Raw genomic sequence first — 15,374 nt, forward strand, 5'->3', positions numbered from 1 at the left:
ATTGCTTGCAGGAGAAAATATCTCCACACACACCATAAGCTGCGCCCAGAGAATAGCTGGACTACTCAACTACGAGAATTAAAATGTAATTAATACATGTCCAACAGTATTTGCAGGCAAAACATTCTGCAGAGTTTCTGGGTAGAGATACCCTCAAAAGAGCTGCTGGAAAGGACGCAAAAAATTGAACTGCACAATTATAGATCTTCTTTAATCTGTAGGTTTTCCTACGAGGCTTTTTTTTTTTTACTACATTCTACTCATCCATCCACACAGGCGAGGAAACTCCATGTCTATTAGCCTCCGTTCACACACACGCTGACACACTGTGGGGAGGTCTGTCACTTTCAATGCTAAGAATAACATTGCTTGCAGCACTGAATTTGCCATCAAAATGATAGTTTACGTTCTCATCTGTCATATGATAGGTCCAACCCGTACTCAGACGTGCACTCTGTTCTGAGCAATAGCTAGAGGTTTCAGGACCCCCTCCAATCTAAAGGACAGGCACATATCAGATAAATACCTCAATGCCTTAAAAGGGGGTCCAGACTTGGGACCCTGAGTCCACAGTCACTGTGTGTGACTGAAGAATGCTGAATGGCAACTGTGCGATGTGCATACGGTCATGATTCCCCAGCATGAGTAGGCGGTCACGTGGCTACGTATATGCAGTCTGCATACTTGTGGTCATGAGCGGCCTACATCCATTTGGCTTCTCTGAAATGAAAGAAGCTAGTCAGTCAAAAATCTGCAAATTGTACATATGGAGTCATGTAACCCCCACCCACCTTCCCAGGAATACTGGGGAACTGTGACTGTGTGCACTACATGCGGTCATGGCAGAGGCAACCCCATTCACATGTATGCAAGGGACTTTCAGGTTCAGAAAATTCTACAACAGATCAGAACTTTAGGATATATTGTACCTGTTTTCTTATTTGTACACACAGTGGGATTACTACCACTAAAAAAAGGATCAACAGTCATGTGATCCATGCTATAAACCCGAGCACAATGAAAACAAGTCACACCACTCATGTCATGCCTGGAAGCAAGTGACTTTAGAACTCACCGTCCCATTAAACCCATACAAAATCGTTGGCTACAATCCCAATATTGTCCCTATCCCTACTAGATATGGTGCTGTACCCATTACATTAGTAAATGCAACTAAATGACTTTGGCAGCGCTCGCACAGCAAGGAGAAGGATGCTGACCGTGCACTCCGGTAGTGTCCGCACCATCCTCCTTGGACAGATTAGCAGACATAAGCAACTACACTGCACATGAGATAAAGCCAGGCGGCTGTACTGAATGCACAATTATACCAGGGGCGGGTCATTCCATATCAAGTGATCCAAATATGAATATTTTTTTTACCTTACGTCTTTAGATTTTTTTTATTTTTTGTTTTTATGAAGTACAACTTTAGTTAATTACAAATTAAAAGTTTAGAATTTTTTTCTTCATCAGTTAATTTTTTACAGATTTTTAAAGTTTTGAAAAAGCATGGATTTTGGCCTGGTATGGCTTTACATTTTGTATCATATCTCGGGCTAGAATTAAGATATAGAGGTGGGAGAGGCATCATTTTTCTCAGAACGGTACCGGCTTTCATTTGATATGTCACAAGACTATGTTTCTTTATATTTTGTTTTGGAGAAATCAAATTAAAAATTTTGATGCGCAATTCTGAAAAAAACGTATGTTTTAAAATTGTGAAAACATGCATGTGTGTCACTTGTGTCCTTGTTTACATTTGTACAGGGATTCAACTTGGGATCTATCACATTTGTATTTTTTTTTTAAGCCTTGAATCATCTGATTTTATGTTTGTGTGAGTTTCTTCCTTTTTTCTTTTCAAATTACAACTTACTGCATTCAACATTTATATGTAACAATAAAGAAACACAAAAAACAAAGTGCCAGAATAAATGCATCTTAGGCTACTTTAACACTAGCATCGTACTCGGCCCGTCGCAGTGCGTCGCGCCGTCGCTAGCGTTGTTTGCGCTGCACAACGGGTGCAGCGGATGCAGATTTTCAGCGCATCCGCTGCCCCATTGTGAGGTGCGGGGAGGAGGGGGCGGAGTTCCGGCCGCGCATGCGTGGTCGGAAAAGACGTTCCCGACGTACCAAAAAACGTTGCAAGCAACGTTTTTTGCTGCCGACGGTCCGCCACAACACGACGCAACCGTCGCACGACGGTTGCGACGTGTGTCAATGCGTCGCCAATGTTAGTCTATGGAGAAAAAACGCATCCTGCAAGCACTTTTGCAGGATGCGTTTTTTTGACCAAAACGACGCATTGCGACGGAGGACAAAAAACGCCAGTGTGAAAGTACCCTTAATCATCATAACTACTTGCTCAGCATTTTCAACCTGAATTCATTGAACAAGCCAAAAGATAAAAGGTGATCACATCCTCAAGTGTGGTTTTCTAAATACAGTCTGATCCTAATTATATGTTAAAAACAAGATTAAAAGAGCCGATATTTCTACCACCTATTTATACATGGAACAATTTTTTTTCTACTATATCACTAAACATGTCATTTCTGAAGTGTTTAAGAATAGTACAGTAGTTAAATCCTCGTTCTATAAAATATGAACTAATCAAACAATTAATAGTAGTTTTTTACACTGGCCTGTTATCATCAATGTGTCCCTTCTAGAGGGTGAAATGTCATCTTGCCCATAAGCGCTAACTAGCAATGGCCGTTTCCTTCTGTGTCACAGTATATGCGGCCGGTCATGGTGCTCGGCTCCACCTGAGTTATATCTGATTTTTGTTCACTTTTACAATGTCTGATTTTCTTGGATACACAAAGGACGGCGCTGGACCAGAAGGTGCAGAAAAGTCACTTCTACGTCTTCATTTTCACAATCTTTGGAGAGTCCAGTAGCCGTCAGCGCTAATCATATTCACAGGTCACATCACCAGTTGTGTCATCCATTGCCGATCTTGTGCCGCCTTCTACCACGTCATGGACGTCACGGTCTTTATTTCCACTACATGGGATGACAGTCCGGTATTGCTGAGTCCCTGTGATGGGTTCTGCTTCCTGTAACCGATGTTATAACAAACTCTCCTCCTCTTCATAGTCCTGGTTTGTACAATACATGGACTGGATGGTAAGAATATTTTTCTCCCTCCATTTGAGGAGTTGCCTGGGTGTTCAGATTTGGTGTGAATACGGCCCGAGCTGCCGGCCTGTCATCTGCTCTGCAGTCACCGTCTACCCCTGGTCATTCTCAGCCCTAACAAAGCTTCTCCTCTGTCCTCTCCTGCTTCTAATACTCTGTAACATAATAAATAATACCGTAATATCTAGCAATCATGGATTATTTGGTAAATATAGACCTCACACTGTTAGAACACAAGCTGAGCAGATCTGAAATCAAGATTTTTGAACTGACACTGTAATAGTTTTATTTTTTAAAATATGATCCCATCATGATCCCATCTTGTATTTTGGTACAGATGTGAATAGGAGCATAGCAGGCACGTGCAGTTTTTGAAATTTTTAAATTAAACGTTTTTTTCGGAAATGCGTTTTCAAGTTTTGCGCTTGCGTTCGCATAGGTAAAATATTATCAAAGATACTCTTGTGACATATCTGGTGAAAGCCTGTACAATTCTGAGTAGAATGGTGTTTATTTTGTTTCTCTATCTCTTTTCTAGCCTGAGTTATGGGGAGAAATGTAAAGGCAGGCAACACCGAAATTCGCACTTTTTCCGAACTTTGAAAATCAATAAAAAATAAAAAAAAAATCTAGAATTTTTTTCTTCTTCACATTTTGCATTCTCTGACACACTATTACCAAATAACAAAATCTCAAAAGAATTAAAAATATAGTGGTAAAAATCATTGGTTCACTTGACATGGAATGACCCGGGGCCTAATGTGGATAGGTCCTGGGACACGTCAATGGCCAGCCATCCTCAGGTCATTTCACCAAATGGGTAGTGACCAGTGTCACTTTATGTGGTAACTCTGGAAAGCGTCAACAAATCCCAATGATTTTGAGACTTTTTAAGTGACATATTGTAAATTATAACCATGGTGAATTTAGGTCGATATTATTTAACATCAAAACACAAAACATCAGAAATGTATCAAATGTAAAAATAGAAATTAGCAATTTTAAAACTTTGAATGATTACCCCATTAATCCAGATAATCTTACCACAGAAAAACATTAATAAATAACATTTCCCTCACGTCTGCTTTATATCAGCACAATTTGTAAAATGTTATTTTATTTTGTTAGCATTTTAAGAGATTTAAAACTGTAGCAGTCAGTTTTCATTTTTTCAAGGAAATTTACAAAATTTATTTTTTGGAAGGACCTATTCAGGTTTGAAGTGGCTTTAGGGGTCCCATTCATTGAAAAACCTCCAAAAGTGAGACCATTTTAAAAACAGGGCTCTAGTGCACTTTTGACACGTGACCCTGGCACCCAATCAGCGCTGGCGTCACTGTCCCCACCTCTGTACGCACTGAACATGAAGAGGAAGTCAAAGATCAGTTGCAGCCAGGACTTCCCCTTCAGGTTCAATTCGGACGAAGGCGGAGCCAGTGACGCCAGCGCTGATTGGGTGCTGGGGTCATGTGTCACAACAATCGCACGGGACCCCAGGGGAAAGCGAGTGTAGACACCGCTGGAACAGCGCTGCGACGGGAGCCGAGTATAACCTTTTTTTTATTTTATCAGGGCCAACCATCAAGAAGTAATGAAGATCAATAAGTAATGAAAAACCCCTTTAAAGGGGTGGTCGGGAGGCAAAGTAATTTTCATTCTAAATCCCCTTCTATTTAGGTTCATAACCTAAACTATTTCCTAATATAGTTGCATTAAAAATTACCTATTCTTCTGTAACACTATCCAACTGCTTTTTATTTTCTCCCTGCTTCGGCTTTGTTTGAAGAATCCCAGTGCATGCTGGATACTCAAACGAAGCACCATTAGGGGGCGGGGAATGGTCATCAGAGACGCCATTTCAGGGGCTGGGCAAGTTCCTGCGCTCAATGACAGCTCTGTTGTTGGCTCAGATCAGCAGTAATGAGTTGGCAACAGAACGTGTTGTCAGAATGTCCGGTGTGCAGAGATCAGTGTCGCCCTCACGAGTGTGGTTACTGTTCTCCGCATGCCGGGTACTCTAACAATGCACTTTGTTGGCAGCTCATAACTGCTGACATAAGAGCGCACTGTCATTGTGCACATCACAAAGACCACGGGAACTAGACCAGAGACCAACATCAGCGCCACCGATGTCGCTTCGTTTCAGGGACGGGGCAAAAGCTGCGGCAGTGACCGCAGCCTCTGCTCCCTGATGGCACTTTGTTTGCATATCCCAGCATGCACTGGGAAATCTCTAACAAAAAAATAGAAAGGCCGTTAGATGGTGTAGTCAGGGACGGATAGGGAATTTTTAATGCAAGAACATTAGAAAATAGTTTAGATTATGGTACTAAATAGGTAGAGATTTAGGAGGAAAATTACTTTGGCCTTTGGACAACCACTTTAATACCAAGTATGATTATCTCCTTAGGTCATCACCTATACGCTTTACTGACTTGAGGAACAAGCTAAACCTCCACCACCACCACCCCCCCCCCTCGACGGGCAAAAATGCAGCAGCGGCCAGCTGTATACTACAGGTGGCATCCTGCTGCAACAGACACAATGAGTGTTGGAACCGATCTAGTGTGCATTTGACCCACTAAATGGAGCGGTCAACAGTGACATCTAAATGGTTAACTCTCCCTCTATCTCCATCGGCACACTAAGATCGATTGCAATGGTGTGGTCCTGATGGTTGCCATGGCAACCCGAGCCCAAGTGATGGTCGCAGAAGCAGTCAGCTATGCTGGTCTGTGATGTTGGCAACATTTTAAAAAGGGAGAAAATACAAGTTTAATTCCACATAGTATTAATTCCAGTGAAACGCATGAATTGATAAACATTCTGACAACGGTTCTGAATATGTTACAGAGTGCGGTTTTTAAAGTTATTACATTTGAGGAATACCCAATATATATGTCCCTAAAAATTACTTGACAATTGAATAGACCGCTAAAAAAATAAATAAATTTGCACCTAACTATTTTAAACATTCTAACAAAAAAGGACATTTGAAAACATTTAGACAGTCAAACTAAGAAAAAAATAAAAACATAAACCCATCTGATTTAAGGGGATAAACAATCAAAGCTTGAAAGTTGCCAGTTTATCACTAAATGTACCAATTTACAAATAACCACTGGGACCACACTGGTTAGAATTGAAAAATTGCGTCTGGTCACTAAGGGGTTAGTTACCAGTCTATTCTTATTCATCATTGTTGGGCAATGAAATAGAATATAAGCATGACCTCTATAGAATAATGAAAAATAGCAAGCTACATGCAGAAAAAGTCCACACTAGAAGGAAAGCACATCAGGCCGAAGCACGGACTCGACCCTGACAGAATTACAGGGGTAGGGGTGTAATGACCAATCTCTAGTCGAGAGGTTACAAAATCCAGGAAAGGAGATCCTGTGATGGGACTTTAGCACTGGGGCCACAATTTAATGTCAAGGTCCCAGAGAACAGAAAGTAGCAACTGTTATCTGCCCTGTCAATGGACATAAAGAGCTTTACCAGAACTGATCATCACCTTGCAGCCATCAAGGCCATATATTTGTGTTACTGCTTTTCTAATATTAGGGGTATGTTCACAAGTAGCAGATTTAGGGTATGTTAACACGTTGCGTACTTCTCGCAATTTTACTACAGAAAAAAAATCTTCACCGGGTGAACATACCCTTAAAAGGTACAGCCACACAATTTCAGCAGTGGAAAATCTACATCAAGAAGTATTGCAAAGGGTGAAATCTGCGGGGAAGATAAGCAGCATAAATGGACACGATGCAGATATCAGATCTGCAATGCTGCTCAATATACTCAGCACAATCCTCACCCACAAAGCTGCAACTGAAATAGGCAGCGGACTTTATGTCCCATGTGAACACACCCTTAAATGGCCAACGTGTGCATAAAGCAAAGATCATGAGAGAAGTGCTAACATAAAGGTCAATTCTGGGAATAACCCGACAGAAAACAACTTAAAAGGCTGGGGGAGAAAGTAAAAAAAATAAATAAAAAAAAAAAATGGAAATCTTATGTATCCGCAGCTGCTCCAGCTCTGATGAGTGTCAGGCTGGGCACTTCCTGCTCCAGCGGGTCAGCCCGGGGGTTAATGACGGCATGCCAGTTACGTGTCATGTTGGGACATCATTGCTGGAGCAGGAATTACACAGGACCGCAGGGGATCACAAAGGCAAACAGGACTTACATTCTTAACCTTCAAGGCAGGTTTTAAGAGTTAATTGACAGAACAACCCCATTACAGGCAACAATTAATAGCGGTCAGCCTGAAGCATCTTCTGCTGGCAGCCATTCCGCTCGCTCCTATGAAAGCCAATAAAGGTTGACAACAGGCAACACGGTGGCTCAGTGGTTAGCACTGCAGCCTCACAGGGCTGGGGTCCGGGGTTCAAATCCCACCAAGGACAACTCTGTAAGGAGTTTAGATAATCTCTCCATGTTTGGGTGGGTTTCCTTTGGGTACTGTTAATTCCCACACTACAAAGACATACTGATAGGGAATCTAGATTGTGAGCCCCAATGGGGACAGTGAGGATGACACCTGTAAAGCGCTGTAGTATTGATGACGCTATATGAACAAAATGATAAATACTTCTCTTCCCCAATGGCAGCCATCTGAACTGTAATAGGGCAAACTGAACGATCTACACCTAAAGAGCACATGCAGGGTACACTTGGCATACATGAGTCAACCAGTGTCCTTACGGCTTCTGTCAGGTTGGTAGAGTTTTCGGTGAAGTAGCCGGCAATCACTATGAGCATACAATGGCTGCCTGCATTGCTGCACAGTTCTCCCTCATGGCTGCTAATGGGAGACTTTACAATAGAGGAATGTGCATATTACAAGAAAACCTGGGAAACAATAAAGAGTTCTGTCACTGAGAGTAAGTAGACCCTCTGCAGACCAGCAATAGTACCGCTGTGTGCACTGTATGATGGGATGTCTCCTGGCTTTTCCTGCAGTACAGAATAGAGCAGCAATCTGCACCTTCCTATACAGAGGGGCACTGAAACATTTATATTTATTTCACACTTGTGTGTTTTGGGGACCACCCGGGGGGAAATGTACCACACAAGGCATATCCACATATACAGTAACACACACTGGAAGTTCCCAAAGAATGACAACAGTGAGATGATCGTATTAGACTGGAGAAGGATCTTTACTCCTGCCAGTATTACATCTAACAAATACAACCACCAATATGCCACTGCACAGGACTGTGCCCATCAGCTGTACAGATGGCACCACAAGTAGCGCTGAACACAGGAGTCTGGACTATCCGGCACCGCACAGTTATATCATGTCACTGCTCACTATTTCCACACGGACAGCCCCCCCAGCCACGCTGACAGCTCACTATTGGCACATGGACAGCCCCCTCAGCCACGCTGACCGCTCACTATTGGCACATGGACAGCCCCCTCAGCCACGCTGATCGCTCACTATTGGCACATGGACAGCCCCCCAGCCACGCTGATCGCTCACTATTGGCACACGGACAGCCCCCCCCCAGCCACGCTGATCGCTCACTATTGGCACATGGACAGCCCCCTCAGCCTCGCTGATCGCTCACTATTGGCACTCGGACAGCCCCTTCAGCACCGCTGGTCGCTCACTATTGGCACACGGACAGGCGCCCCCCCCCCCCCCCAGCCACGCTGATCGCTCACTATTGGCACACGGACAGCCCCCCCAGCCACGCTGATCGCTCACTATTGGCACACGGACAGCCCCTCAGCCACACTGATCACTCACTATTGGCACACGGACAGCCCCCTCAGCCACGCTGATCACTCACTATTGGCACACGGACAGCCCCCTCAGCCCCGCTGATCACTCACTATTGGCACACGGACAGCCCCCTCAGCACTGCTGATCGCTCACTATTGGCACACAGACAACCCCCTCAGCCCCGCTGATCACTCACTATTGGCACACAGACAACCCCGCTGATCACTCACTATTGGCACACGGACAGCCCCCTCAGCCACGCTGATCGCTCACTATTGGCACACGGACAGCCCCCCCAGCCAAGCTGATCGTTCACTATTGGCACACGGACAGCCCCCTCAGCCACACTGATCGCTCACTATTGGCACACGGACAGCCCCACTGATCACTCACTATTGGCACACGGACAGCCCCGCTGATCACTCACTATTGGCACACGGACAGCCCCCTCAGCCACGCTGATCACTCACTATTGGCACACGGACAGCCCCCTCAGCCATGCTGATCGCTCACTATTGGCACACGGACAGCCCCCTCAGCCACACTGATCGCTCACTATTGGCACACGGACAGCCCCACTGATCACTCACTATTGGCACACGGACAGCCCCCTCAGCCCCGCTGATCACTCACTATTGGCACACGGACAGCCCCCTCAGCCACGCTGATCACTCACTATTGGCACACGGACAGCCCCCTCAGCCCCGCTGATCACTCACTATTGGCACACGGACAGCCCCCTCAGCACTGCTGATCGCTCACTATTGGCACATGGACAGCCCCTTCAGCACCGATGATCGCTCACTATTGGCACACGGACAGCCCCCCCCGATCGCTCACTATTGGCACAAGGACAGCCCCCTCAGCCCCGCTGATCACTCACTATTGGCACACAGACAACCCCGCTGATCACTCACTATTGGCACACGGACAGCCCCCCAGCCACGCTGATCGCTCACTATTGGCACACGGACAGCCCCCTCAGCCACGCTGATCGCTCACTATTGGCACACGGACAGCCCCGCTGATCACTCACTCTTGGCACACGGACAGCCCCGCTGATCACTCACTCTTGGCACACGGACAGCACCCCCAGCCAAGCTGATCGTTCACTATTGGCACACGGACAGCCCCACTGATCACTCACTATTGGCACACGGACAGCCCCGCTGATCACTCACTATTGGCACACGGACAGCCCCCTCAGCCACGCTGATCACTCACTATTGGCACACGGACAGCCCCCTCAGCCACGCTGATCACTCACTATTGGCACACGGACAGCCCCCTCAGCCACGCTGATCACTCACTATTGGCACACGGACAGCCCCCTCAGCCACGCTGATCGCTCACTATTGGCACACGGACAGCCCCCTCAGCCACACTGATCGCTCACTATTGGCACACGGACAGCCCCGCTGATCACTCACTATTGGCACACGGACAACCCAGCTGATCGCTCACTATTGGCTCACGGACAGCCCCCTCAGCCACGCTGATCACTCACTATTGGCACACGGCTATTGTGCAAGCAGGAACAAGCCCAGTATACGGCTAGTATATACACACTGGATGCCGTACACCAGGGTCCCCAGCAATAAGCGGGGGCTGGGATAGCGCACAAATAAATGGCAGATCCAGACTGGGCACAGTGGAGGACCCGGTGCCAATGTGCAGCTCCTGGCATTAACCCTCGCGGGCCCTGGAGGCAGTACCACCCCCACTGGCAGAGCTGGCCCTGGCACAGAACTGTGGCTCCATCTGTGAGTGGTCGCAAACACCAGCCGGTGCAGGCCTCACCCGTGACGTAAGGAGCATGGCGGAGCTGCCGGCACCGGCGCATGGTGCGATGCCGGCATTGTTCCCCGTCAGCAGCACGGATGGGCGCCGACTATTGCCCGCAGTGAGCGGCGCTGCCTGACAGCCGGCGGTGACGTGATGTCATTGATTGGCGGCAGCCATGGCCGGGCACTGCCATACGGTGAGGCCCCCGGGCCAGAGGTCACGCCGGAGACTCCGTACACGCGCGCACACATCGGCCACGGCCGCACTCACTGAACGCGTGCGGACACAGATGCCGGCTGCCAGGGCTGAGGGCCCCGACCAGACACGTAGGACGTAACCAACCGCAGACACACACACATCATGCTAGACCGGGAACACAAGCCGAGCAGTACCGGGCGGACAACGGCCGCGGCCCTGTGGGGACGTATGAGACCACGGATGGTGATGGATTGCGAGCCGGGCCCCACCAGGTCTCACCTGCTCTCCTCAGTCCGCGCAGCCGGGCGCAGCCGCACCAGCCAGATGGCCCATTTCCGGATCCCGGCGCAGCAGTACGCAGGCGCACACTACGTTCACGTGACAGAAATGAGCGGAAGGGGCGGGGCATTAGAAACGCTGCGTCGCCTTCCATGCCGGACACGTGATGAGCGTGCGACAGAGCAGTGTGGAGGGCGTGATCGATGTCACATGACTAGCAACCGACGGAAGCGTTCAGTCAGTGTGAAATACGCAATGTGTGAGCTGGTAGAGATGGGTACACGGTGTGCAGGGCTCCGCGGGGCGGCCAGTGTGTAGGAGGCATCACCCAGCCACTGCCTGCACTGAGGAGAAGCCTGGGGCGGAATTGGAAAGACATCGAAAAGAAAAGCTCCCTCTGATGCTCCTGTCAGCCAATCACAGTTCAGCTCTCATTTTTCCAGTGCAGGTTAATGAAAGTTGACCTGTGATTGGCTATTACAGTTTTTAGAGGTTTTGATGAGTTATTTTATTTCCTTTTAAGCATCGAAAAACAGCCGTGCGACTAACAGTGGATGATGTGCTGCCCCGCCACTAGGAGGCTCCATCGGTCTCGGCAGCACGTTTGTGATGGATGATGTGCGGCCCGTAGCTATGATTGTTACGGCGCTCTGCTTAGTCATCGGCTAATTAGCATCCTGTCCCCCAAATGATCTGGTGTATATACCCCTAAGCAGAGGCGTAGCTAGGGTTTTGGGGGCGAAGCTTCTGAGTGGGCCCCTAACCAGGTAACCTTGATTACAACTCGGTGACGCGCCCTAATACTGGAGGAGAACCTCAGCAGATGACCGCGCTGTTACTGACGATAATCTCTATATAAAGACCAATGTTGATATTACCGCCATATAGTCAGTGGTAGATACCAGTCCTACAGAACATATAAGAGATCACTGCACAGTTACAGATAATGACTTACCGCTGACGTCCTTTCTGATGGAATCGTTCACTTTTCCTGTCTTTTCCATCTGGCCCAGACCGACATGACAACTTCTTCCAGCAACGACTCACCTGCAGAGAAAACAACAAAGACACATTTCACATCTCATAGTCCAGCCCCATCACCATCTATTCCCAACCTGTACAAACTCCTCATCCTGCTGATACCCCAATATTGAGCCGCTGCTGCCATATGTGTCCCTATAACTGCCCCTGATACCCCAATACTGAGCCGCTGCTGCCGTATGTGTCCCTACTACTGCACCTGATACCCCAATACTGAGCCGCTGCTGCCATATGTGTCCCTATTACTGCACCTGATACCCCAATACTGAGCCGCTGCTGCCATATGTGTCCCTATAACTGCCCCTGATACCCCAATACTGAGCCGCTGCTGCCGTATGTGTCCCTACTACTGCACCTGATACCCCAATACTGAGCCGCTGCTGCCATATGTGTCCCTATTACTGCACCTGATACCCCAATACTGAGCCGCTGCTGCCATATGTGTCCCTATAACTGCCCCTGATACCCCAATACTGAGCCGCTGCTGCCGTATGTGTCCCTATTACTGCCCCTGATACCCCAATACTGAGCCGCTGCTGCCGTATGTGTCCCTACTACTGCACCTGATACCCCAATACTGAGCCGCTGCTGCCATATGTGTCCCTATTACTGCACCTGATACCCCAATACTGAGCCGCTGCTGCCATATGTGTCCCTATAACTGCCCCTGATACCCCAATACTGAGCCGCTGCTGCCGTATGTGTCCCTATAACTGCCCCTGATACCCCAATACTGAGCCGCTGCTGCCGTATGTGTCCCTACTACTGCACCTGATACCCCAATACTGAGCCGCTGCTGCCATATGTGTCCCTATTACTGCACCTGATACCCCAATACTGAGCCGCTGCTGCCATATGTGTCCCTATAACTGCCCCTGATACCCCAATACTGAGCCGCTGCTGCCGTATGTGTCCCTATTACTGCCCCTGATACCCCAATACTGAGCCGCTGCTGCCGTATGTGTCCCTACTACTGCACCTGATACCCCAATACTGAGCCGCTGCTGCCATATGTGTCCCTATTACTGCACCTGATACCCCAATACTGAGCCGCTGCTGCCATATGTGTCCCTATAACTGCCCCTGATACCCCAATACTGAGCCGCTGCTGCCGTATGTGTCCCTATTACTGCACCTGATACCCCAATACTGAGCCACTGCTGCCGTATGTGTCCCTATTATTGCCCCTGATACCCCAATACTGAGCCGCTGCTGCCGTATGTGTCCCTATTACTGCACCTGATACCCCAATACTGAGCCGCTGCTGCCGTATGTGTCCCTATTACTGCACCTGATACCCCAATACTGAGCCGCTGCTGCCGTATGTGTCCCTATTACTGCACCTGATACCCCAATACTGAGCCGCTGCTGCCATATGTGTCCCTATAACTGCCCCTGATACCCCAATACTGAGCCGCTGCTGCCGTATGTGTCCCTATTACTGCCCCTGATACCCCAATACTGAGCCGCTGCTGCCGTATGTGTCCCTATTACTGCACCTGATACCCCAATACTGAGCCGCTGCTGCCGTATGTGTCCCTATTACTGCACCTGATACCCCAATACTGAGCCGCTGCTGCCGTATGTGTCCCTACTACTGCACCTGATACCCCAATACTGAGCCGCTGCTGCCGTATGTGTCCCTATTACTGCCCCTGATACCCCAATACTGAGCCGCTGCTGCCATATGTGTCCCTATTACTGCCCCTGATACCCCAATACTGAGCCGCTGCTGCCGTATGTGTCCCTACTACTGCACCTGATACCCCAATACTGAGCCGCTGCTGCCGTATGTGTCCCTATTACTGCCCCTGATACCCCAATACTGAGCCGCTGCTGCCATATGTGTCCCTATTACTGCACCTGATACCCCAATACTGAGCCGCTGCTGCCGTATGTGTCCCTATTACTTCCCCTGATACCCCAATACTGAGCCGCTGCTGCCATATGTGTCCCTATTACTGCCCCTGATACCCCAATACTGAGCCGCTGCTGCCGTATGTGTCCCTATTACTGCTCCTGATACCCCAATACTGAGCCGCTGCAGCCGTATGTGTCCCTATTACTGCCCCTGATACCCCAATACTGAGCCGCTGCTGCCGTATGTGTCCCTATTACTGCTCCTGATACCCCAATACTGAGCCGCTGCTGCCGTATGTGTCCCTATTACTGCCCCTGATACCCCAATACTGAGCCGCTGCTGCCATATGTGTCCCTATTACTGCACCTGATACCCCAATACTGAGCCGCTGCTGCCATATGTGTCCCTATTACTGCACCTGATACCCCAATACTGAGCCGCTGCAGCCGTATGTGTCCCTATTACTGCACCTGATACCCCAATACTGAGCCGCTGCTGCCGTATGTGTCCCTATTACTGCACCTGATACCCCAATACTGAGCCACTGCTGCCATATGTGTCCCTATTACTGCACCTGATACCCCAATACTGAGCCGCTGCAGCCGTATGTGTCCCTATTACTGCACCTGATACCCCAATACTGAGCCGCTGCTGCCGTATGTGTCCCTATTACTGCACCTGATACCCCAATACTGAGCCACTGCTGCCATATGTGTCCCTATTACTGCCCCTGATACTCCAATACTGAGCTGCTGCTGCCGTATGTGTCCCTATTACTGCCCCTGATACCCCAATACTGAGCCGCTGCTGCCGTATGTGTCCCTATTACTGCCCCTGATACCCCAATACTGAGCCGCTGCTGCCGTATATGTCCCTATTACTGCCCCTGATACTCCAATACTGAGCCGCTGCTGCCGTATGTGTCCCTATTACTGCCCCTGATACCCCAATACTGAGCTGCTGCTGCCGTATGTGTCCCTATTACTGCACCTGATACCCCAATACTGAGCTGCTGCAGCCGTATGTGTCCCTATTACTGCACCTGATATCCCAATACTGAGCTGCTGCTGCCATATGTGACCCTATTACTGCCCCTGATACCCCAATACTGAGCTGCTGCAGCCGTATGTGTCCCTATTACTGCACCTGATGCCCCAATACTGAGCCGCTGCTGCCGTATGTGTCCCTATTACTGCACCTGATACCCCAATACTGAGCCACTGCTGCCATATGTGTCCCTATTACTGCCCCTGATACTCCAATACTGAGCTGCTGCTGCCGTATGTGTCCCTATTACTGCCCCTGATACCCCAATAC

The 15,374-nt window shown here is 48.5% G+C and overlaps 1 protein-coding gene across 3 annotated transcripts in view; it reads right to left on the minus strand.

Annotated features, from left to right (window-relative positions):
• The window catches only part of EIF4G1 (eukaryotic translation initiation factor 4 gamma 1), a 108,960-nt gene extending 97,665 nt beyond the window's left edge, over positions 1-11,295 (minus strand). For 2 of the 3 annotated variants that reach the window (XM_077290114.1, XM_077290113.1), the window contains exon 1: positions 11,156-11,295. The gene's annotated coding sequence lies outside the window, so the exon portion shown is untranslated. Of the gene's footprint in view, positions 1-11,070; positions 11,090-11,155 lie in introns of those variants that run through there. The other variant, XM_077290112.1, reaches the window with a different exon arrangement.
• Positions 11,296-15,374: the final 4,079 nt, after the last annotated feature.

This window comes from Ranitomeya variabilis, chromosome 2 (assembly GCF_051348905.1).
Source record: "Ranitomeya variabilis isolate aRanVar5 chromosome 2, aRanVar5.hap1, whole genome shotgun sequence".
Classification (NCBI taxonomy): domain Eukaryota; kingdom Metazoa; phylum Chordata; class Amphibia; order Anura; family Dendrobatidae; genus Ranitomeya; species Ranitomeya variabilis.